The sequence below is a fragment of the Melozone crissalis genome, unplaced genomic scaffold, assembly GCF_028551555.1.
Source record: "Melozone crissalis strain CALT ecotype California unplaced genomic scaffold, PUWL_Pcris_2 ptg000244c_1, whole genome shotgun sequence".
NCBI lineage: Eukaryota > Metazoa > Chordata > Aves > Passeriformes > Passerellidae > Melozone > Melozone crissalis.
The window spans coordinates 173,862-196,190 of NW_026536003.1; the positions used below are offsets into that span (position 1 = coordinate 173,862).

The 22,329-nt window shown below is 53.4% G+C and overlaps 1 pseudogene; it reads left to right on the forward strand.

Moving 5' to 3' along the window:
- Positions 1–22,329, forward strand: part of LOC128949489 (serine/threonine-protein kinase PAK 3-like) — a 162,284-nt pseudogene that overhangs the window by 62,121 nt on the left and 77,834 nt on the right.

A 22,329-nucleotide genomic window follows, 5' to 3' on the forward strand; every position in this document is an offset into this window, starting at 1 on the left:
TTAGCAGGATCTGATTTTAAGTGCACTCACATTCCAGTTGAGTTAAAATCGGGTCAAAATACTATGAAAATACTGGAACAATTGTTTCAAGAAAATGTAGTGTTGCAGTTTGCTCTAGATTCCTACTCAGGACAAATTTCTGTAGCGTGGCCCACTCACAAATTGTTTGAACAAGATGTTCAATTCACTGTGAAATTGAGAAGTGCTCTAAGTAGAAGACCTTTAAAAAAGGCTCTGACTGTCTTTACAGATGCGTCCGGGAGGTCCCACAAGTCCATTATGACTTGGAAGGATCCTCAAACCCAGCAGTGGGAGACAGACATTGCTGAGGTGGAAGGTTCACCTCAGGTTGCTGAATTGGCTGCGATTGTTAGGGTTTTTGAAAGGTTCTCAGAACCATTCAATCTGATTACAGATTCTGCATATGTGGCAGGAGTAGTATCCAGGGCAGATCAAGCAATACTGCAAGAGGTGTCTAACATCACACTTTTCGAATTGCTCTCAAAACTGGTAAAGTTAGTCACTCACCGAGAGCAACCATTTTATGTGATGCATGTCAGGTCACACACTGACTTGCCAGGGTTTATCGCTGAAGGCAACAGAAGGGCAGATGCTCTTGCTGCACCTGCAATGATGGCCACTCTCCCAAATGTTTTTGAACAGGCAAAAATCAGCCACCAGCTTTTCCACCAAAATGCACCTGGCCTGGTTTGTCAGTTTAACATCACTCGAGAACAGGCCAAAGCAATTGTGGCCACATGCCCAAATTGCCAACAACATGCAGTCCCTACAGTGAGTACGAGAGCAAACCCAAGGGGACTGAACAGTTGTGAACTGTGGCAAACAGATGTTACACACATACAGTCTTTTGGATGGCAGAAATATGTTCATGTTAGAGTAGATACCTTTTCTGGAGCAGTCTATGCTTCTGCCCACACAGGAGAATCATTTATCGATGCCATTAAGCACCTCTTACAGGCTTTTTCTGTCATGGGCATCCCCAAGGAGTTGAAAACTGATAATGGGCCTGTTTATAAATCCAAGGAATTGGGGAGCTTCCTGCAGCAATGGGGAGTAGAGCACAAAACTGGCATCCCCTACTCCCCTACAGGTCAAGCCATTGTAGAAAGAACTCACTGTGATACTAAAAGAGTCCTGGACCAGCAACAACAGGTTCTGAAGGTAGAACCTCCCCACATCCAGTTATCCAGGGCACTGTTCACAATCAATTTTCTGAATTGTTCCTTTGACAGCCTGAACCCGCCCATCCTACACCACTTTGGGGGGAGCAGTCATAGGTTGATGAAAGAAAAGCCTCCGGTTTTAGTAAAAGACCCCGAGACTTGGAAAATGGTGGGACCTTACAAATTGGTTACTTGGGGACGTGGATACGCTTGTGTGTCCACCCCCTCTGGTTTAAGGTGGGTTCCTTCCAAATGGGTAAAGCCTTATGTTCCCAAGGTCTCAGAGAAATCTACGGAAGTACCCCAGGTTGCTCATGCTGCCTGGAGAAGGAAACGCCGCACGCGTTCTCTGGATGAAATTCCATTTAAGCCTCCTATCTGGAATAGTTTGTAATATATGTTTCTCTCAAGTTCCTTGTACCAGTTTAGATCCCACTGTTCGTGTGTATTCAGTCTCAAGACACCATAGTAAAGCCGCAAAACGGATAGCCTTCAAGAAATAATGAGTTAAAACATGGAATGTGAAACATTGGAAGAAAGCATAGCACTTAGGAAACATATAGAGCAATAAATCGGCTAAGGCATGGGACACAATGACAGGAAAGAGAGATAGGGATAGGGGAATTGATGGGCTAAGCATGTTCCGAGCCAACGATGTCAAACTGACCCTAAGAGCCTTGCCAAGCCATGGGACCAAGCCAAGTACACCGGGAATTGGCCATATTAGGATAGGAGTTCAAAAGTTTAAGGAGGAAGACTCATCAGGTGACCCCTGCCCACGATGAAGGCAACCGGAACGACCACCAAAATGATCCTCAAAAGAGATGCCTCCGCCCACGCTCCGCCTACACCACGCCTCTTATGAATATGCATGCAAAAACATGATTATGCATGTGATATGATGTAACTTTATATTCAAAACTGTATAAAAGGCTTGCTTTTGTTACAAGATAGGGAGAAATCCCTTTTGTGATTTCTCCGACGCGTCGTAATAAAATACCTCCTGTCTATGCTGACTTAAATTGAGTCTCTTAGGCAGTTATTCTCGCCCTTTGGGGCAAAATTCGGCATCAATAGACCGAGCCTGCTTCTCGTCCTACTCATGATCATCCCACCTGCGATCTCCTGCATAGTCCCTCAGCCCAAAGCACGTATGGACTACCTTGGCAAAAGCTCTCGGACATCAACAGAGAAACTGACGACGGGCTGAATGGGCTGTTCAAAGGCTGGGGACTCTTGGGCTGGTTGGGATCTATGCTGAAAACTGTGTTTTAGTGCTGTTTATTTTAGTTATTGTTATTGTAGTTGTTAGCATTGTTTTTGGACTAATCAAACGCATGGTTTTCAAGTTAGTTTCAAGCCCATCTCCCCCTCCTGTAGAGGAGGAACCAATTTCATCACAAACCCAGTCCCTTTCTTTTTAAACAACACTAGGGGGAGATGTGGCACTGTGTTACAATTTCCTGTTTTACCTATCCTAGTCCTTCAGGTGTGCCATCTTCCCCCGCCCCCCTTTTCCCCTGCTGGGCTGTCAGTCAGTCTTGGCATTCCAGCAGAGCCATCGTGTGGTTGGTCAGCTTCAAAAGATGCCCCTATGCGCACAGGTCATTGGCCTGTCTGGGTGTCATCCTCCCCCCGAGACCCTGCCCCTCCCACCTGGTTGGTGGCTCACCTGTCCCTTCCCTCCTCCTCCCCCCGGAGCCTAAAAGGTCAATCAGGCCATGCGGTCGGGATTCTGTTGGAGCTGTTACCTGTGATTCAGACCTCTGTGACCATGGAATAAAACTCTGGATATTAACCCTCTGGCAGAATCCATCTCCTTTCCTCCTCACCATCGCCTGAAGCCTTCCCACGTGAGATAAAGTGGGTTTCTACAAGCCTGGACTTGTTCACTGCCCGCTGCCGCATCCAGCAAGCTAAAGGTGTCTCTGGGGTGAAACACCACAGTTGCCGCCTTTGGCCTAGCAGCAGGGGTCAGACGGGCCCAGGCACAATCTACCTGGTGATATTGGGATTCATATTCCAATAGAGGGCAGAGGTAAAAATGTGATGAATCGAAAATGGGAGGAGATGGCATTGACACATGACATATAAGGGGGGAATCTTCACTTGGCAAGCTTGTACCTAAGGTGGCAAGGGTCCAAGAGCCCTGCACTCCGTACCCTGTGGTTATCTTTTGCTTTTGCACTATTATTTGAAATGAATTATCCGTTATTTTTAATCAAATTATATTGTCAATATATATTTTCTAAACTATTCAATTAAAATTGCTGCTATCTCAAATATTGTTTGGGTTTTTTTATGATGGGATAATTGGGCAAACATAACAACAAGAAACACAAGGGCAAAACCAATGGCCGGAATATATCACACAAGAAAGGACAGTTCAGAATTCTGCCAGCAGCAGCTTTGCTGTGACAGGCCAGGAGTGCAGTGCACACAAGCTCCAGGCAAACGGTTCAAGGCAAAGCTGAGAACAGCAAATCAAATCCAGACCAGACAGAGAGTACCACAACAGCAGGAGAGAGAACAAGAACAGAGCAGAAGTGCAGTGATGCTGGCAGGCCGTTCACTGCAGAGGCTCTTTCTTCTCCAGCTCACAAAAACAACACACAAACAAAGCCCTGAGCATGGAGCCACTCCTGTTCTCACGCCCTGTTTGGAAGGACCATCGTGTCCCAGCCATGGAGTGACAAGCAGGATCCCTCACCTCCCGACTGACAGCTGCCATCTCTCCTTCAGCCATGCGTGTCTGTCTGACAATGTCCTGCAAAGTTCCTCCATCCATGTATTCCATCACCAGCCAGAGATCTCCATCAACAAGCAAGCTGAAGAGGGAAACAATGGCATGGAGATGAAAGTGCAGAGCTCAATTCCCCCATGGAAAAGCCTGGAGTGGAGTTTTGTTTCCAGGTCACTTGTCAGTGAGGACAGAATCAGATGGAGAGACATTCCTGCCAGGCTGCACAGCCCTTGGAATCTGCACAGTCTAAAGGAGAAGGAGACACCTGTGAGAAAGGAGAGGCCTTAGATGGCAAGCAGGTGAAAAATGCAGTTTAGCAACAGCCCAGATCAATGTGGAACCACAACCCTTGGCCCCAGCTGGTTCAGCTTCTGAACTTGTCAGTTCCACCATTCCCTGCAGAACAAGGCAACACAACTGCCAGGGTAATCCAGGGGAGGAGGCTGTGCAGCACTTGGGACAAAAGCAGTCAGAAAACCTTTCAGAAAGTCCCTTCAGAAACAGGCAAGGCCAGTGAAAATTGGGCAAATGAGGCATTTCTGGAAACAAGAACCTGATCTTCCTGGCATCTGTAGCAATGGAAAAGGGCTGGGAAGAAGAAGCCAAGGGAAATAATTTCTGCTGTGGTTTATCAGCATTTGTTGGGAGAGACATCAAACGGGGACGAACTTGCAGGAAAAACCAAAGCAAAGCAACGAAAGCACATGGAGGGAGTGAACTGCCAGGCTGTTGTTTTGGGAAGATGTGGCTGGGTCAGGCATTTTCCAAACAGGCTACAGACTCCGGATGCCAGGAAAGGTTAACGCAGGGCCCGGGCACGGGATAAGAGCTGAAGCACTCACCTGTCCAAAGAGTTGACAATGTTGGGGTTCTTTTTGTCCTTCAGGAGCAGGATCTCATTCACAGCTCGTTCCCTGTTCTGCCCTCTGAGACTCATTTTCTTGATGGCCACCTGAAGGGACATTGCAGCCTTTAACTGCAGGAGTCTGTGGCAGGAGGCCACAGCAAACACGGAGCGAGACTTTTTGGAGCAACGGAGCTGGGCTGGACCCAACTGCCTTGGGATGGGACACCAGAGCTCAGCAAGGGCCATTCCCACAGCCCATTGCTCTGCCAGCTGGGGGCTGCTTACAGGACACATGGCCAGAGACATTTGGCCTTGCAAGCTCTGCAGAAATGGTCCCTCAGCTGTCAGCCTCAAAGCTCTAACTACATTCTCTGCACCTACAGTCTTCTCAAATGGCCTCAACACTCTCATTATTATTATTATTATTATTCAAACACATTTTTCAAGCAGGAGGTAATTCTGGTTCTGTGAAAACAGAGCAAAACAGCTAGGAACTCTTTAGCAATTCTATGGGATTTGGTCATGATTTCAGATCCAACTGCTCTGTCTGGGATTGCACAACAAAGCAAACAAACACACCCATTACTCAGGTGATCCCTGTCACAGGCTGTCACTGACACCAGACCCAAACACAACTGCAGGATTTAGGAGAGAGCTTTGCTCTGGACATCCATCTTCTCATTTCTCTCTCTCTTCCTCTGTGAACAGCTGAAGTTGGACTAAAACCCCAAACTGAGCCCAAGCAGGATCTCTCCCTAATTAGGGCTTGAGGTTCCCTTTGAAGATGAAAGGCAGGATGGAAAAACTGCTAAATAATGTTCCTGTCTGAGGCTGGGATGAAGATTAATAGGGCCTCAGTCTCCAGCAGCTGATGCATTCACACTTTTAGATATGAAGACCAAGCCAGCGTGTCCTGCTCTGACAGACACCGCTGCCCTCCTTGCATTCCTTGGGCACTTGAGAAGGACCAAGTCTGTCCCAGCTGTGCTCTGCAGGCTGACACTGCTCTGCCTTCAGAGGAGCAGCCTGGGCAGGAAAGCTCTGCTGGCCCCCAGAGCTGCAGCCACAGCTCCCAGCAGAGGGGAAAGCCCTGCAGAGCTGCCGGCCGTGCTGGGCGTGTTGGCACTGACCTCTCCTCCAGTGGCCCTGTCGAGTCCTTTGTAAACGGTTCCAAAAGCCCTGGAGACAAAAGAGCAGAGAAGAAAGAAGCAGCGCTTTAGGCCCTGGCAGTGAAAGCCAGCCCAGACAGGAGATCTCTGCTGCCTGAAGCGTTCACAAACACCTGGGTGCATCGACCCTTCCAACAACAGCACAGCAGCCACCAGTCCTCTGCCATGCAAGGTGTGCAAGAGAAAACTGAGACCCAACACGAAGGAATTGGGCTGGAGCAAATCCCAAATGTCCACCCTGAATAGCTTCAGCTTAGTTCAAAACCTGAGGTGAGAAATGGGTGTCTAAAGAACTGGAAAAGAATGCATTTCATCCTTTTCCATTTCCTGCCTAAGACCTGCAGGTTCCACAAGGGCCCTGCCATCAGGCAGGTGATGCTTTTTCCCCCAGAGTGCATCAGGTCTGTGTCTGTTACTGAATGTATGGGGTCTGCTACTTGTGCTAGAATAGAGCACTTATTAGTTCATCTCTGGTTTCTGTTTCTAAACCATTAGGTTGATAATCCTGACTGATGGATATATTTTGAAGGAAAATATTTGAAAGAAATCTTCTTGAGAACTGTTTTCTGACAGTCACCAGATGGTGAGTTGCTCTTTTAGGCAATCCAGTTCCAGGGACAGAAGATTTTCCAGGTCCTGCTCCTTGCTGCAATAGAGAGACAGCTACCATCTTGCTGTCTCTCAGTCCTGATCAGAATTGATAACTGTGGTCAGAAGGCGCCGTCAAAGGCCCCTGAGGCTGGCACATGCCGAGCTCACAACTTGCTGCACTATTCCAAACACCAAAGTTTCCTTTCCCACTCACCGAAGGAGGAGCTGCTCGGAATCCAGACATGAGATGCCCTGAAATGGGAGAGGGAACATGAACCAGATGCTGTTAGGAGAAAAACTGCCTGTGGTGGGAAATGCCACGGAGCAAGGCAACCCCGAGACAGCATTTTGCTTTCACAGCATCCCTCCAGGAGCCACAGTCCCTTCCCACAGCAAGCAAGAGAACAGCACAAAATACTGGGCTGGGTCAGTTCTTGGCTGGAGCAGCAAAGGGAGGGAGTTCCAGGCTCTGCTGGCACAGACTCCCTGCTTGAGGGAACAGAACCCCCCAGGGCCCATTGCAGATGCTGTGCATGCCCCACTGGCTGCAGACACCCCCTTTTTCAGCTGCAGCTGCTGGCAGGAGCTCTCCCAAAGCAATGGTGTCTTCATGGCAATTTGGTTCCAAAGTCACCTCAGCTCCAGAGGAAGAACAGAAAGCACACAGCGAGCCCAAAGCCACAGATGCTGCACCGAGGGAAAACCTCGACTTACGTGCTAAGTGGGTTAAAAAATACCCCGAATAAGCCACAGAGTACAGAGTGCAAACTGCAGCAGCCACGTGCTGCATCATTTTGGCTGCGCTGCACACGTCTGCAGCCTGTAGCCCTGCAAGCACAGAAGGACACCCGTCAGGGCTGGGCTGGCTGCTGAGAATGCCTCGGGCAGGAGGATCCTCCAGCAACGAGCCCAGAGCCACTCTGGGCACTGAGGCCTCCGTGTCCCACAGCAACGGGAACACCACGGGGACGTGGCGCTGTTCCTGTGACATCCCAGCAGCAGCTCACGCAGAAACCGCCTGGAAGGTTCTCCTGTGTCACAAAGGAGCACAAAGAACCCTCCCAGGGTACAGCCTATGGCCCAAAGGGTGCAAGAGGAACTCGGAAAATGCAGCAAACAAGGACACCCCATAGCCCAGCCTGAACACTGACGAGGAACAAGGACGGCACCAAACCAAAGGCAACGTGACCTTTAGTCACTGATAGTTCTGACTAAAAGCAGCAAGCCTTGTTCCATCTGGGATCTTTGTTCTAGTTCTAAAAACAAGCAAGGTTCTCCAGTCTAAATACACAGAAGGCAGAACTGGGGAGGAGGTGGGATTAGGAAGGAGGAGGAGGAGGGAGAGAGGAAAAGGAGGAGCGGGAAGAGGAGGAGCAGGAGCAGGAGCAGGAGGAACAGGAGGTTCCAGTGCCCCCTGTGGCCGCAGCCGCGGGACCATCGCCCCCAGCTCCTCCTGCAGGTGAGCGGGGAGGGGGAGCTCATCCCAAATCCATCGGGGGGTCCCTGAGAGGGTTTTTTATTGGGGTGTGTTTGGAGCTCGCAGATTGTAAAATTGACTCCAAATATCATCTGGTGTCTCTGGGAGGTTTTTTTCTCTGTGTGTGTATGTTTGGATCTCGCAGGACCCCAGAGCTGAGCCCCTTAGGGGATCTTTGGGGGCCCACGTGGCCATTGCCCAGTATGGGCAGGGGAGGACATTGTTCCTGGGGACCCCCAGGAGAGCAGAGCGTGGGGAGAGCAGAGAGGGGCAATCCCAGAGCTGGGGGACCCCGGCAGACTGGAAAGGGGGGGAGCCTGGAGAGGAGGGACCCCTGGGATCCCTGGGACCTCAAAGTAGAGCATCAGGGGAGAAGGGACCCCATGGACCCCGAAAAGCCCCTGGATCATCCCTAAGCAGGACGCTGGGGAATGGAGAACCCCTGGAACCATTGGACCCCCATGATCCCAAGGACAGGAAACCTCTGGAACCCCAGAAGTGGAGAGATCAGCAATAGGGAACTCCTGGGAGAGCTTTTTGGGACTGAATCTTTACATTGTGGAGATTTCCATGGACACAAGACTCCTGCTGAGTTCCAGAGATGGACCTGGCCAGGAGGGGCCTCTACTCCAAGGCGCTCCCACCTTGGTTTCCCCCAAACCCGGGTTTGTCATTCCCAAGCTGTGGCCAGATGGAGGAGGAGGAAAAGCCCCAGAGATCCCTTATGAGGAGGGGCTGCAAACCCAACCCAGGGAGGTGTGAGGAGGAAAGAGCCCCTCTGAGGCAGGAAGGTGGCCGGAGATTCAGCCAGAGCTCAGAGCTGGTGGAGAAGCCTCATGGCAGTGAGAAGCCCCACAAGTGCTTGGAATGTGGGAAGGCTTTCAGCTCCAGCTCCACCCTGATGGAATACCTGAACATCCAGGCTGGGGAGAGGCTCTGTGAGTGTGAGGAATGTGGGAAGCGCTTCAGTGGGATGTCCGACCTCAGCAAGCGCCACAAGATCCACACTGGGGAATGGCCCTAGGAGTGCTTGGGATGTCAGAAGAGCTTCAGGTGGGATTCAGAGATCGTCACTCACCAGCACTTCCACACCAGGGAGAGGCCCTGCGAGTGTCCCGAGTGTGGGAAGAGCTTCGTGCGCTGCTCCAGCTCCATCCCCCATGGGAGAATCCGCGCTGGATGATCCCCAGTGACCCCCGTTGGGCAGAGCCCTGGTGACCCCTGTTCTGGGTGATCCGTGTTGGGCAGGGAGAAGGTGTTGGAGAGATTTCTTTCCCTTCTCCTTGTGCTGCTGTGATTTGGTTGATAATAAATTCCCTCCGTGTGCCCAGGCCGGGTCTTTTGTGCCAGTGTGGGATTTGCTGCGGGATCTCTCCCGGTCCTTGTCCCCACGCAGGAACCCTCGGTTCCATTTTCTGTCCCTGTGCGGCTGCGGGGGGCAGGGACAGAGCGGCTCTGGGGGTGCCTGGCAGCGGGCCAGCGTCACCGCTCGCCACGGGCAGCCCTGAGATGCCGCGCACCTGGGCCCGCATTGCTGGGCTCACCTGAGCTCCCACCTGCCCAGCGCCCCAAGGTTCCCCCTCCCCAAAAATCACCCAGCCCGGGGCTGCAGCGTCCCGGAAAGTCCTCAGCCAATGGCAGCGCAGGCAGGAGGAGGCTTAGCCAATGAGAGCTCGGGACGTTGGATTGCCTCATCGGTTGCCGGGCAGAACCCGTGGCCGATCGCTGCCCAGAAGCGGCGGCAGCCAATGAGAGCGCGCGGCGCTGCCGAGCCCGCCCTGCTCCGGACTGGCGCTCCCAGCGCGGCGCGGCTGCTTTGGGGCTGCTGCTCCCTGCCCGGCCCCGGCCATGGGGCGAGGGGCGGCAGCTGGGGCCCTACTGGTGGCACTGGTGATGCTGGGAGCCCCCCCGGCTGCCGGCGCGGAGCTCTCGGGTGAGCGGGGGGGCGGGAGGCGCTGGAACAGGGGGGGAGAATGGGGAAAAGGGGGCGAAGGGGGGAGCCCAGAATGGAGGGGGAGGAGGAGGGGACCGCCAAAGGAGAGCGGGAGGGACTGAGGTGTGGGGGGAGGAGAGGGAGCGGTGGGAGAGGGTGGGGAAGGGGGCAAAAGCGGAGGTGGGACATCATATCTGAGCGGGAGGGGCCTGGGGATTGGGGAATTTGTGGGAAAATGGGGAAATGGGACCCCAAAAGTGATTTGGGGAGCGGCCGGAGGTCGGAGCGGAGAGGATGTGGAAGGGGAAATGGGGGAAGGGCGGCAAAGAGGAAGCGGCAGCGCGGGCAGGCGGGTCCCATGGCGGCCGTGGGGCACAGGGGATGCGGAGTGGGGATCCGGGGTGGGCCCGGAGCTCTGGGGATGCTGGGAGAGGGTGGTGGGTTGGCACCCCCTGACCTGTGTCCTGCACACACAGGGGTGTTCCAGAGGATGACAAAGTCCGAGTGTTACTTCATTAACGGCACGGAGAAGGTGAGGTACGTCCAGAGATCCATCTACAACCGGGATCAGTTCATAATGTTCGACAGCGACGTCGGGCACTTTGTGGGGTTCACCCCCTATGGGGAGAAGTTGGCCAAGCGCTGGAACAGCAACGCGGTATTCATGGAGGACAGACGGACTGCGGTGGACTGGTTCTGCCGGTGCTGGTACAAGAATTTTACCCCGTTCATCACGGAGCGCCGAGGTGAGCGCGAGGGAGAGCGTGTCCCCTCAGGGCCTGCCCTGCCAGTGACCCTGGAGCCCCTCAAAATCTCCCTGGGCATCGGCCCAGGGCCCTCAGCCCTCCTTGTGCCGACCCCCGGGGTCTCCAGATCCTCCCAGTCCCTCCCAGTGCCCCCCCGCGCGTCCATTTTAGCGACCCGTAAATTTGACGCTTGGCAACCAATGAGATCGCATCCAGTTCATGACTCATCTGTTGCCAGGCAGACTCGCAGCACGGAGTGCCTCGCGCCGGACTCGGCCTCCCAGTGGCGCGCACTTCATTCCCAGTTCCTCCCAGTGCCACCAAGATCCCTCCCAGTGCCATTCCAGTCCCTCCAAGACCATGCCCAGTTCCTCCCCAGTCTCTCCCAGTCCATTCCCAGTCTCTTCCCAGTTCATTCACAGTTCACTCATAGACCTCCACCCTCTCTCCCAGTTCCCCCATTCCTTCCCATCTCTCTGTGTCACCCAACTCCCTCCCAGTCTCTCCCACTCCCTCCCAGCACATTCCCAATCCATCCGAGCCCATCCCCAGTCCCTCCCACCACATTCCCCAATCCATTCCCTGTCACTCCGAGTCCATTCCAGTCCATGCCCCGTCCCTCCCAATCCCTCAGCAGTCCTTCCCAGTCCATTCCCAGTCGCTCCCCAGCCCACCCCAGCCCTCCCCTCTCTCTCCCAGTGCCCCCCAGCTGATCCCACTGTGTCCCCGCTCTCTCTCCTCTCCCAGTGCCCCCCAGCGTGTCCATCTCGCTGGTGCCCCCCTCGAGCTCCCAGCCCGGCCCCGGCCGCCTGCTCTGTTCCGTGATGGATTTCTACCCTGCTGCCATCCAGGTCAGGTGGTTCCAGGGCCAGCAGGAGCTCTCGGAGCACGTGGTGGCCACCGACGTGGTCCCCAACGGGGACTGGACCTACCAGCTGCTGGTGCTGCTGGAAACGCCGCCCCGGCGCGGGCTCAGCTACAGCTGCCAGGTGGAGCACGTCAGCCTGGAGCAGCCCCTGAGGCGGCACTGGGGTACGGGGGAGCTCCTGGGGGCGCTGGCAGAGCCACTGGGGTGTGCTGGGAGCCACTGGGAGGGAGCTGGAGAGAGCCGGGCTGGAACTGGGAGAGGGGCTGGGGACTGGGCAAGGGCTGGGAAGGGGTTTGGGGGATGCTGCGGAGGGTGAGATGGAGTTGAAGGGGTCGTGGTGGGCACTGGGAGGGAGTTTGGGGGTGCTGGGTGTGACTGGGAGGGAGTTTGGGGGTGCTGGGTGTGACGGGGAGGGATCGCAGTGAGCACCGAGGGGCTGGAAGGAGATCGGCGATGGCAAAGCGGGGCTCGCCATGAGCTCGGTTGTGCTGGGCACAGCCTGGGAGGGCTCTGGCTGAGTCCTGCTGGGGCTGCCAAGAGACTGCGAGAGGCTTTGGGGGTCCTGGGGGCAACTGGGAGGGGGCTGTGGGATGCTGAGAGGGACGGGAGGGGCTTTGGTGGCTCCTGGGCAGGACAAAAAGGGATCGGGGGGAGGTTTCAGGGGGTCCTGGCTGCGCTGGGGGCCATAGGGAGGGCGCTGGGAGGGGCTGAGGGTATTGCTGAGAGATTTTGGGGGTGCTGAGCCCTGCGGATCCCCCAGAGATGCCGCCGGCCGCCGCCCGCATCAAGATATTGATGGGGATTGCGGGCTTCGTCTTAGGCTTCGTCTTCCTGGCGCTGGGGCTCGGCTCCTCCCTGCTCAAGAAGGTCAGGGCGGGTGCCGGGGGTGGCGTCCCCCCCGTGGCGGAGCGTGTGCGCTCCCGCCGGGGCCCCCAGCCCGGTGTCACCCCCTTTTCTGTGCCCACAGAGCTCCTGAGCCGGCGGCGGCCGCAGCCCCTCCCCGTGGGCTCGGGCCCGGCCGGGACCCCCCGCTCCGTCCCCGCTCCGCTGATTCTGGGGGCGTCCCGTGTCCCCCCCAGCCCCGCTGGCGCTCCGCCCCCTCCCAGTGCCTGCTCCCAGTGCTCCCAATAAAGCTTCCCAGTTGAGCCCGGAGCCGTTTATTGGGGGGCGATGGGGAGGGGTTTGGGGGGGGGCGATGGGACGGATTTGGGCAAATGGACGGGGACAAAGGGTGGGGGCTGGGCCCGGGGGGAGCGGGAGGAGGAGGAGGAGGAGGAAGGGGCGGGGGACGTGAGAGAGGAGAGGGGAAGGAGGCGGATGAGGAACGAGGAGGAGCGGAAGGAGCGATTGAACTGGGCAAGGACAGGCGGGAGGAAGGGGGGGAGACATGAGGACAGGACCAGAAACAAGAAAAGTAGCGGGGATGCTCCGGCCTTCATCATGGTGTCTGCAGGGAGGGCGAGGAAGATGCGGAGCCCCCAGCCAGTTGTGTTCTCAAGCCGGGGGGCCTTTCACCCTGGGGGCCGCCCGGGGTTATCCAGCGTGGATCCTCCCACGGGAGGTGGAGCTGGATCGGTGCACGGAGCTCCACTGGACAACCGCGTGTCCTTGTTCTGGAAGGAATGGTGGAAGGGGATGATTCTGATTCTGTCCTCACTGACAAGTGACCTGGAAACAAAACTCCACTCCAGGCTTTTCCATGGGGGAATTGAGCTCTGCACTTTCATCTCCATGCCATTGCTTTCCTCTTCCAGCTTCCTTGTTGATGGAGATCTCTGGCTGGTGATGGAATACATGGATGGAGGAACTTTGCAGGACATTGTCAGACAGACACGCATGGCTGAAGGAGAGATGGCAGCTGTCAGTCGGGAGGTGAGGGATCCTGCTTGTCACTCCATGGCTGGGACACGATGGTCCTTCCAAACAGGGCGTGAGAACAGGAGTGGCTCCATGCTCAGGGCTTTGTTTCTGTGTTGTTTTTGTGCGCTGGAGAAGAAAGAGCCTCTGCAGTGAACGGCCTGCCAGCATCACTGCACTTCTACTCTGTTCTTGTTCTCTCTCCTGCGGTTGTGGTACTCTCTATCTGGTTTGGATTTGATTTGCTGTTCTCAGCTTTGCCTTGAACTGTTTGCCTGGAGCTTGTGTGCACTGCACTCCTGGCCTGTCACGGCAAAGCTGCTGCTGGCAGAATTCTGAACTGTCCTTTCTTGTGTGATATATTCCGGCCATTGGTTTTTGCCTTCGTGTTTCTTGTTGTTATGTTTGCCCAATTATCCCATCATAAAAAAAAACAAACAATGTTTGAGATAGCTGCAATTTTAATTGAATAGTTTAGAAAATATATATCGACAATATAATTTGATTAAAAATAAGGGATAATTCAGTTCAAATAATAGCGCATAAGCAAAAGATAACCGCGGGGTACAGAGCGCAGGGCTCTTGGACCCTTGCCACCTCACGTATGAGCTTGCCAAGTGAAGATTCCCCCCTTATATGCCATGTGTCAATGCCATCTCCTCCCATTTTCGATTCATCACATTTTTACCTCCGCCCTCATCACCACCTTTACCGCGCATGCTCCACCACTCGGTTTGGTGGTCACACAAGTCTTTGCGGGTTGTTTTGGATGAACACCTCTCCTCTTCCTCTTTGTCCTTTAATTCACCTTTGGGTTACACATGCGCACCAAGGCAGGATAATGTAAGCCAAAACTAACATATTACTACATTTTAGCATCAAAGCAATAAATCTCTTATAGTGGGCATTTTCCTGGGACCCAACCAGATTTTCCCTTCTCTCTGTTAATTTTTAGTAACTGTTCTCTCTTGCTTTTTCCTCCTATCCTTGAACATCTGCCAGGAGAGGGGGTGGAGCCCCTCCTCTCCCTATCTTCTTTGGCATGACAACTTTTATCTGTTTTCTTATTTCCAAATATTAATTACTGTATCAATATTGATGACTGTTTCAATTTTATCAGCATGAATCACACCTATTTACCACATTGTTCTCTCTCAGTGTCTGCAGGGCCTGGATTTCCTCCATTCCAAGCAGGTGATCCACAGGGATCTGAAGAGCTCCAACATCCTCCTGGGCACGGACGGCTCTGTCAGGGAATCAGTAAAAGCCACTGCATGAAAGCTGAGGGTTTCTTGAAGGGTGCACTTCCATCTTTCCTCGGCTACAGCCCTGAGGGCTTTTCCAGCTGACTTCACTACTGCACTCTCAGACTGAGAGTGGGGAATCTTGGTGCTTGGTTTCCTCATTCCAGCTGCCTTTGACAGGGTTTGTTTCTGTCCTCAGCTGATTTTGGCCTCTGCACTCAGCTCAGCCCTGAGCAGGACCAGCGCAGCTCCATGGTGGGCACTGCTCACTGCATGGCCCCAGAAGTTGTGACCAGATCTCCTTATGGCCCCAAGGTGGACATCTGGGCCTTTGGCACTGTGACCATCGAGATGGTGGAAGGAGAACCTCCTTACTTCAGGGAAACGGCGGCCATGGTAAGAGGCAAATTCTGCAGTGTCTGCAGAGGCCTGTGAGCACAGGGGGACCCCGCAGTGGGAGCAGCAGCTGGAGGTTTCTGCACATGGGAAGGGAATTCCCAGAGGACTCCAGCCTCACCACAGAAGAATATTCTTCAGTCTCCAGCAACAATTTGCTTTGGGATTTATGTTTTTGCAGCTCATCTGGCTGTGAGGATGAGCTGGAAATGTGAAGCAAGTGCATCAGCTCTAATGTTATCTTGCAAGAAAACCCCAAACCACCCCCAAATCCCAGCCCCAAACACAACAAGATTTCTGCAGGAACTTCTAAAAGACATTTTGCAAGATGATCTCCCCCCTGATTCTTCTCACTGGGAAACTTCTCTAAAACCTGAAGATGATTGTTTAACATCCTCATAGTCTAACGTATTTCTTTCCTAGTCCAAGCTACTTTCTCTGTGTCACCAAGCCTGAGCTTTCAGCAACACAAACCTCCTGTTTCTTGCCTGGCAGTTTCTGGGATGGGGCATCAGGAATGCATTTACTTGAGTGTCAGTGGCACTGCAGAGATGCACTAGATCTAAGAATCCTCTGAAATAACACAAGCAGACCACACTGACTCTGGAAAATGGCCTGTAAAGCTGGTGTCCACATTTGGAGAAGCAAAATGTGCTATTTCTGATGGAGGTTCCTACTGACAGAGTCAGCCAATGGAACTGGCTCTCAAGGCGAGATCATTTGGATGTTGCAGTGGCTGTGGCAGCCCCAGGGTTTGGGTTTTTTGGCTGGCATAGCAAAATGAGCTGTGAGCAGCATCTGTGGCAGGGAGGAAAGTGCCCCTGGAGCTGGGGCTGAGGCCCCGGGGTGGATGTGAGCCCGTGTGGGTGTGAAGGGAGCTGGCAGAGCGCTGAGTTTGCTTTCCCTGCAGGCTCGCGCTCTGATCCGGCAGAACGGGACCCCGCAGCTGCAGGAGCCCCGGCGCCTGTCGGCTCTGCTGCGGGACTGCCTCGAGTGCAGCCTGGAGCCGGACGAGGAGCGGCGCTGGGCTGCCCAGGAGCTGCTGCAGCTGAGGGCCAGGGGCTGCAGGGGAAGCAGCAGCGCCAGGGAGGGGTTTTCTTGTGGGGCCCCCTCCGACAGTCTCCAGTCTGGCTGCGTTCCACACGCAGAGCAAGCAGAATCCTCACCTGCTGTGGCTTGGCAGCTCCTTTGGAGCTCATCTGGGCCTGGTGCCCCACAGTGAGCAGGGACATCTTCAAGCAGCTCAGGGGGCCCAGAGCCCTGCCTGACCTGAGCTTGGATGGTTCCAGGGAGGAGGCACCTCCCACATCTCTGGGCACCTTCTGTCAGTGTTTCCCCACTCTCCTGGTTAAAAAATTCTTTCTTAGATCTAATCTGAGCCTGCTTTCCTCTCCTGAGTTTCAAACCATTTCCCTTTGTCCTGTTGCAACAGAGCCTGTGAGGAACTTGACTCTGGAAAGTAACAGTGCATTTCTTTCCTTTTTATCCTTTGGACAGCACCCATTTTTATCATCAGCCAAGCCTCTCTCCAGCCTGACCCCTCTGATCACTGCAGCAAAGCAACTGAGGGAGCAGCGGAGGAGATGAAGCACTTCAGGGCAGCTTCTTGTTACAGTAGTTAGGTCAACTAGTTAGTTATGGTAGTTAGCACTGTTAGTTGGTTATGGTAGTTAGCACTGGTAGTTACTTTATGGTAGTTAGGGCAGCCTGTTTTTTATGGTTCTTATGACAGCCTGTTTGTTATGGCAGTTTTTTGAATAAAAACTCTCTTAACCCTCAACTCCCTTGCCGTGTCCATTCCTTCTCCCGCTGTGCCTCAGCTGCCCGGAGCAATGTGAGGGGAGAGCGGGCCCAGCCTGGCCCAGAGCTGAGCCCCAGCAGAGCCCTGGCAGAGCCCAGAGCAGCCTCGGCACCTGCAGAGTCAGCCTGGAAGGAGGCGCTTGGAGCCTTCTCGGCTGCACCCGGCTCTTGGTTACAAACTGGGTGTGCTGGAAAATGCCACCGGCTCTGCACGAGGGCAGAAGGGGCCCGGGGAAGGCCCAAGTGCTCCATGCAAGGGAAAAACCTGCCCTGGGTTTGTTATAAATAACTAGGTAGTGTTTGCTTTTGCTATTATGTATTGACTTCTACAAAATATTCTTAATTACACCGATTTTGATAGAGTACAATTTTGTCATGGTTTCACTGACAGGAAGTAGCTTTTATTTTTGGGATATGCTGTGGTTACCAATAGGTGCTCAGATTTTAATATTGGTACCTGATGTAGCCACTGCGGTTCAGAGACACCTCTGAGAACACACAGGGGTTAAAAACCAGAGCTGCTCCTCTGGGACGCTCTCTTGGGACTTTGAGGGAAAGTGGTCGAATCTCCCTCCCCCGTCCAGCTGCTGCTGCTGGGCGGGGGAGGGGCAGCCATGTGGTAGGCCTGGGCCTGGACAGAGATGGGAGGTGAGGAGGCCCTTGAGGATGGAAGGGTGGAAGAGCGCCAAGAGACATCGGGCAGCCACCCCCCACCCCCCCCCCCCCCCCCAGGGGAGAGAGAGCGAGAGAGCCGGCATCTGAATTTGATAGCGGTGCCAGCCCAGGAGGAGAAGGGGAGGGTGCAGCGAGAAGGTGCCCGGCAGGGCAGCGTGGGAGTTCTAGAGCTCCAGACAGGCATGAGACTGAAATTTTTAACCCTTTTCTTGCATGATAGAAACCTTGCAAATGCTGATCCTCCTGGAGCTGAATGAGAAGAGAGATAAGAGATGAGATAAGAGGGGATGGCCACGAGGGAAGTGCAGAAGACTCTTGAGTGGGAGGAGAGATGACGGAGTGGCCTTTTGGCTGGACTTTTCTTGTGTGGCCATAGACTGAACCATTTTTTTTTCCTGTGACACAGAGACTGCATTTAGAGGGAGGGAGTGCCTCAGAACCAGGGGGGTTCAGTGTGGGTACCCCTCGGCCCCAGGGGATGCAAAAAATTTGGGGGGGACAGATGTCCCCAAGGAGAGACTGTGTCTTTTTTGGAGTGAGACAAGGCATCCTTGAAAGACAACCCTAGAAGCAGCTCTGGTCCATGCACAGTGGTGAGAGCACGGGGCATGGAAGGAAGGTGTCACGATGGCAAAGGATTTTCCGGGCGGTGCTGAGTGACATGGAAACACACGAGGTTTCAGCGTGTTTCCAGGGGAAGCCTATGGTGCAAGAAGGACTCCTCTCCTCTTGATGAACTGAAGATTGAGTATTCTAAAGGGTGGTGCCGGACTGAGAGTTGGTGATTTGGGGGGAATGTATTGCATTGGGAAGTTTGCTGGGTGGGAGGAGGAAAATGCTTTTGTAAAGTTTTCGTTTTCCTTGGTTTTTTTTTTTTCTTTTCTTGTAGCTTACTTAATAAAGTTTTCTTTATTTCTAAGCAGGAGCCTGCTTTGCTTATTCCTGGTGACATCTCACAGCAGACACCAGGGAGAGGGTATTCTCATGGGGGCACTGGCATTGTGCCAGGGTCAAACCATGACACATGGGAAGGCTGAATGGGAAACCCACTTCCGTCCTGGCAGCACGGGTGCATCAACTCAAGGAGGGAAACACTAACCAAGGGAGTTCCACTAAAGTGAAGGTACCTCTAGCATGTATGCCCAGGAAAGGGTGGCCCTGCCTGTAGCCAGGGAGAGGCACGGGAAAACCAGATCTTTTGGACGGTGTGGATCCGATGGCCGGGCACATCAGAACCACAAAAATACAATGTCTTAGTTGATACTGGTGCGCAGTGTACCCTGATACCATCAGGGCATGTGGGGGCAGAACCTGTTTCCATTGCCGGAGTGACAGAGGGATCCCAGCAATTGACCCTGTTGGGAGCTGAGGTGAGCCTGACTGGGAAGGAGTGGATCCTTCCCAGAAACATCCTGTTGTGACTGGCCCAGAGGCCCCGTGTATTCTGGGCATCAACTTCCTCCGGAATGGCTTTACAAAGACCCAAAGGGACTCAGGTGGGCTTTTGGCATAGCCGCTGTAGAGGCAGGGAACATGAAGCAGTTGAACACCTTGCCTGGACTATCAGAAAACCCATCTGCAGTAGGACTCCTGAGGGTAGAACAGCAACAGATACCAATTGTCACCTTGACAGTGCACCGCTGGCAGTATTGGATGAATTGGGATGCCGTGATCCCCATGCACAAAATGATCCATGAGCTGGAGTGCCAAGGGGTGGTCAGCCAAACCCACTCACCCTTCAACAGCCCCATCTGCAGCAAAGTGGTTTGCCACCATTGGCATTGCTAATGCATTTTTTTCAATTTCTCTGGCAGCAGAATGCAGGCCTCAGTTTGCTTTCACGTAAAGGGGTGTGCAGTACACCTGGAACCGACTGCCCCAGGGGTGGAAGCACTGTCCCATCATCTGCCATGGACTGATCCTGGCTGCACTGGAAAAGGGTGAAGCTCCAGAACAGCTGCAGTACATTGATGACATCATTGTGTGGGGGAACACGGTGATGGACGTATTTGAGAAAGGAGAGAAAATCATCCAGAATCATCCCCATTCCACACCTGCTGTGCACCGCCCACTTTTGTTTCTGTCCAGGCACCGCCCCTTTTCCACATCCCATTCATTGCCTGCCCCTTCCCACGCTCCTATTCCAGCCCCCCAGGCCTCTCATCTCCCCATTGGCCATCACTCACTGGGCTCTGCCCCATTTCCCACAGTCCCATTTCTAACTCTTTTCAATCCCTGCCCCCTCCCTGCTCCGTCGCTCCCCACTGGCCGCCCCGAGCAGTCCTCCCCCTCTATGGGCATGACTACAAGACCGATTGGCATTTATTGAATGGCTCCACGCAGGGTTTTGGAGCCAGCCTGGCCCTGGCAGGGCCCAGTGCAGGCTGGGGATTCGGGGGAGGCCAAGGGGTGTCCTGACACTCTGGGCGGGGCTCATAGATCAGGGCGGTCCCAGCACTTTGGGGGGACAGTGAATGGGGGGGCAGTGAAGGAGGGGTCCCAGTGCATGGGGGAGTAATGAGCCTTAATTGGTCTTATCCTGGCAAGCTATGACAGCTCCAGAGCTCAGCCCCCAAGGGGACTGAGTGCCAGAGGCCAGCTCGCTCAGACCAAGGCCATGGATCAGCCCCTAGCAAGCAGGGAATATTCAGCTCTTATAGTGATTAGCCAGCTCTTATGATTTCAGCTTTGCTTGCTAGGTAGCTTGCCCTTGGCTTGAGGCTCCAGCAGACGGTAGAGAGAGGAGAAGGAGAAGACGCCAGCTGTTCCTCGAGTATGGCTTTATTGGAGGGGTCCGTGAAGGGTCTCAGCACTTCTTCTTCTAAGTTAGTAGGGGTACAGTATGCTACTTTTATAGCCTTGGCCCAGATCCAATCTTGACCAATGGCAAAGGTTAGAGGGACCATAAGTGACCAATAGTAGGGTTAACAAGATATTGCCTTACATGGTTTTAGGGATAGGTTATAGGGCGGATGTCCCTGGAGTCAGGAAGCTTCTTTGCTGCTGTGTCAGCATTTCTATTATTCAGATTCTCCACGGGGCCCTGGCTAAAGCTGTGCGTCTCACCACAGGGGAGGCCGTGGTAAATTCAGGGATGTCCCTGGTGATAATAGGGTGCAGCCATGATATTTTCTGAAAAACCCTTTCCTTAGGATTTTTTCTCCTGAGAAGCTGAGAGGCCTCAGAAACAAAATGTAAACAATGGTTACCTGCTGCTGTGGAATGCAACAGGCGCATCTGTGATTGATGTCATGTGGTTGTTTCTAATTAATGGCCAATCACAGCCCAGCTGTCCGGACTGTCTTGGTCAGTCACAAGCCTTTGTTATTCTTTCTTTTTGTATTCTTAGCTGGCCTTCTGATGAAATCCTTCCTTCTATTCTTTTAGTATAGTTTTAATATAATATATATAGCATAAAATAATAAATCAGCCTTCTGAAACACAGAGTCAGCATCCTCTGCTCTTGCGTCATCTGAAGACCCCTGCGAACACCATCACAATGGGGGGTCCCGGTGATAACAGGGCGGGGGCGACAGGACCGAGCCCCAAGGGACCATTATGATACCATTAAAAAGGCTTGGCAGTGGACAAAAAACCTAGATAGATTATATTGTACTAAGAAGTAGATAGAAGGAATTATCAATAATGTATATCAATATCAAGCACCATAGCAATATAATTGTGATCAATTACAATGTGCAAAAGCCAATACAGAAATGCAAAAGCCAATTATTTTATTGCCATTTATAACACAGTTCTGCTGCAGCCAAAGCGGAAAGCTGCCTCTGCTGCAAGGCACTGAGGGGGTTCATTCACCCCCTGACCTGCCACTATGTCCCTGCGTGTCCCTGAGTGCCTCCAGAGTGTCCCCAGAGTGTCCCCAGTGACATCACCCCAGGAATTCCCACCAAGAATATCAATGAAAATTCGCAGAAAATTCCCCACTTTTGTCCCAAATCCTGTGTGGAGAGGAGGGAGGGCACAGATGACATAAGCGCTGATGTCACCACCCCCAATGACATCACAGCGGGGACATCCCTGTCCCTGCAGCAGATTTGGGATGTCCTCCATGGCTTTTTGGCATGGCTCAGCTGTGGGATCTCAGCACCTCAGGACTGATGTGCAGAGTGACCGAGACCACCCTTGGGGGGCTCGGAGGTCCTGGAATGTTGCCAGAAGTGTCTGGTGGCTGGACTTCGATCCTACACGGGAGACGACACCTGTATGAGGATGGGAGGATTTCACTGGGGTAAATGGTGAAGGGATAAGTTAATTAGAGTGTGAAACACAGGGTTTAGGATTTCTGTACAGGGGGTTCTAAAGAAGTAAGATGGAGGAATTGGGGCGTGTCCTGTCCTTCTTCTTCTTCTTCTTGGCCTCCATCTTTTGTGGTGATGTTGGCACTTTGGGATTGGTTATTACTAAAAGTGCACTGGTCAATAAGGGTAAGAGGTATTGGGGGAAATAGATAAATATTGTATACGTAGTTTTGAGTATAAAGATAAGTGACCACCCCGGGGGCGCTCAGTGTGCTCATGGCTGACTTGCTGTGCAGACCTCTGTCGGGCCGAGAGAAAATCTTTTAGATAAACAACTAATAAATACTGAAGACCGAGAAAAACCTGAAGCCTCTTCTCGTCCTTTGAAGCGCAGGCTGCCCAAGGCCATCCCCGAGCCTTTCCAGGCCATAAAACAGCCGAAAAACCAACACTCAGCCACCGTGCTGCTGCTGGGGCCACCACAGGGACTGAAGAGGAGGTCGTGGATGTTCCCAAGTGTCCCCAGCAGGTGATGCATGA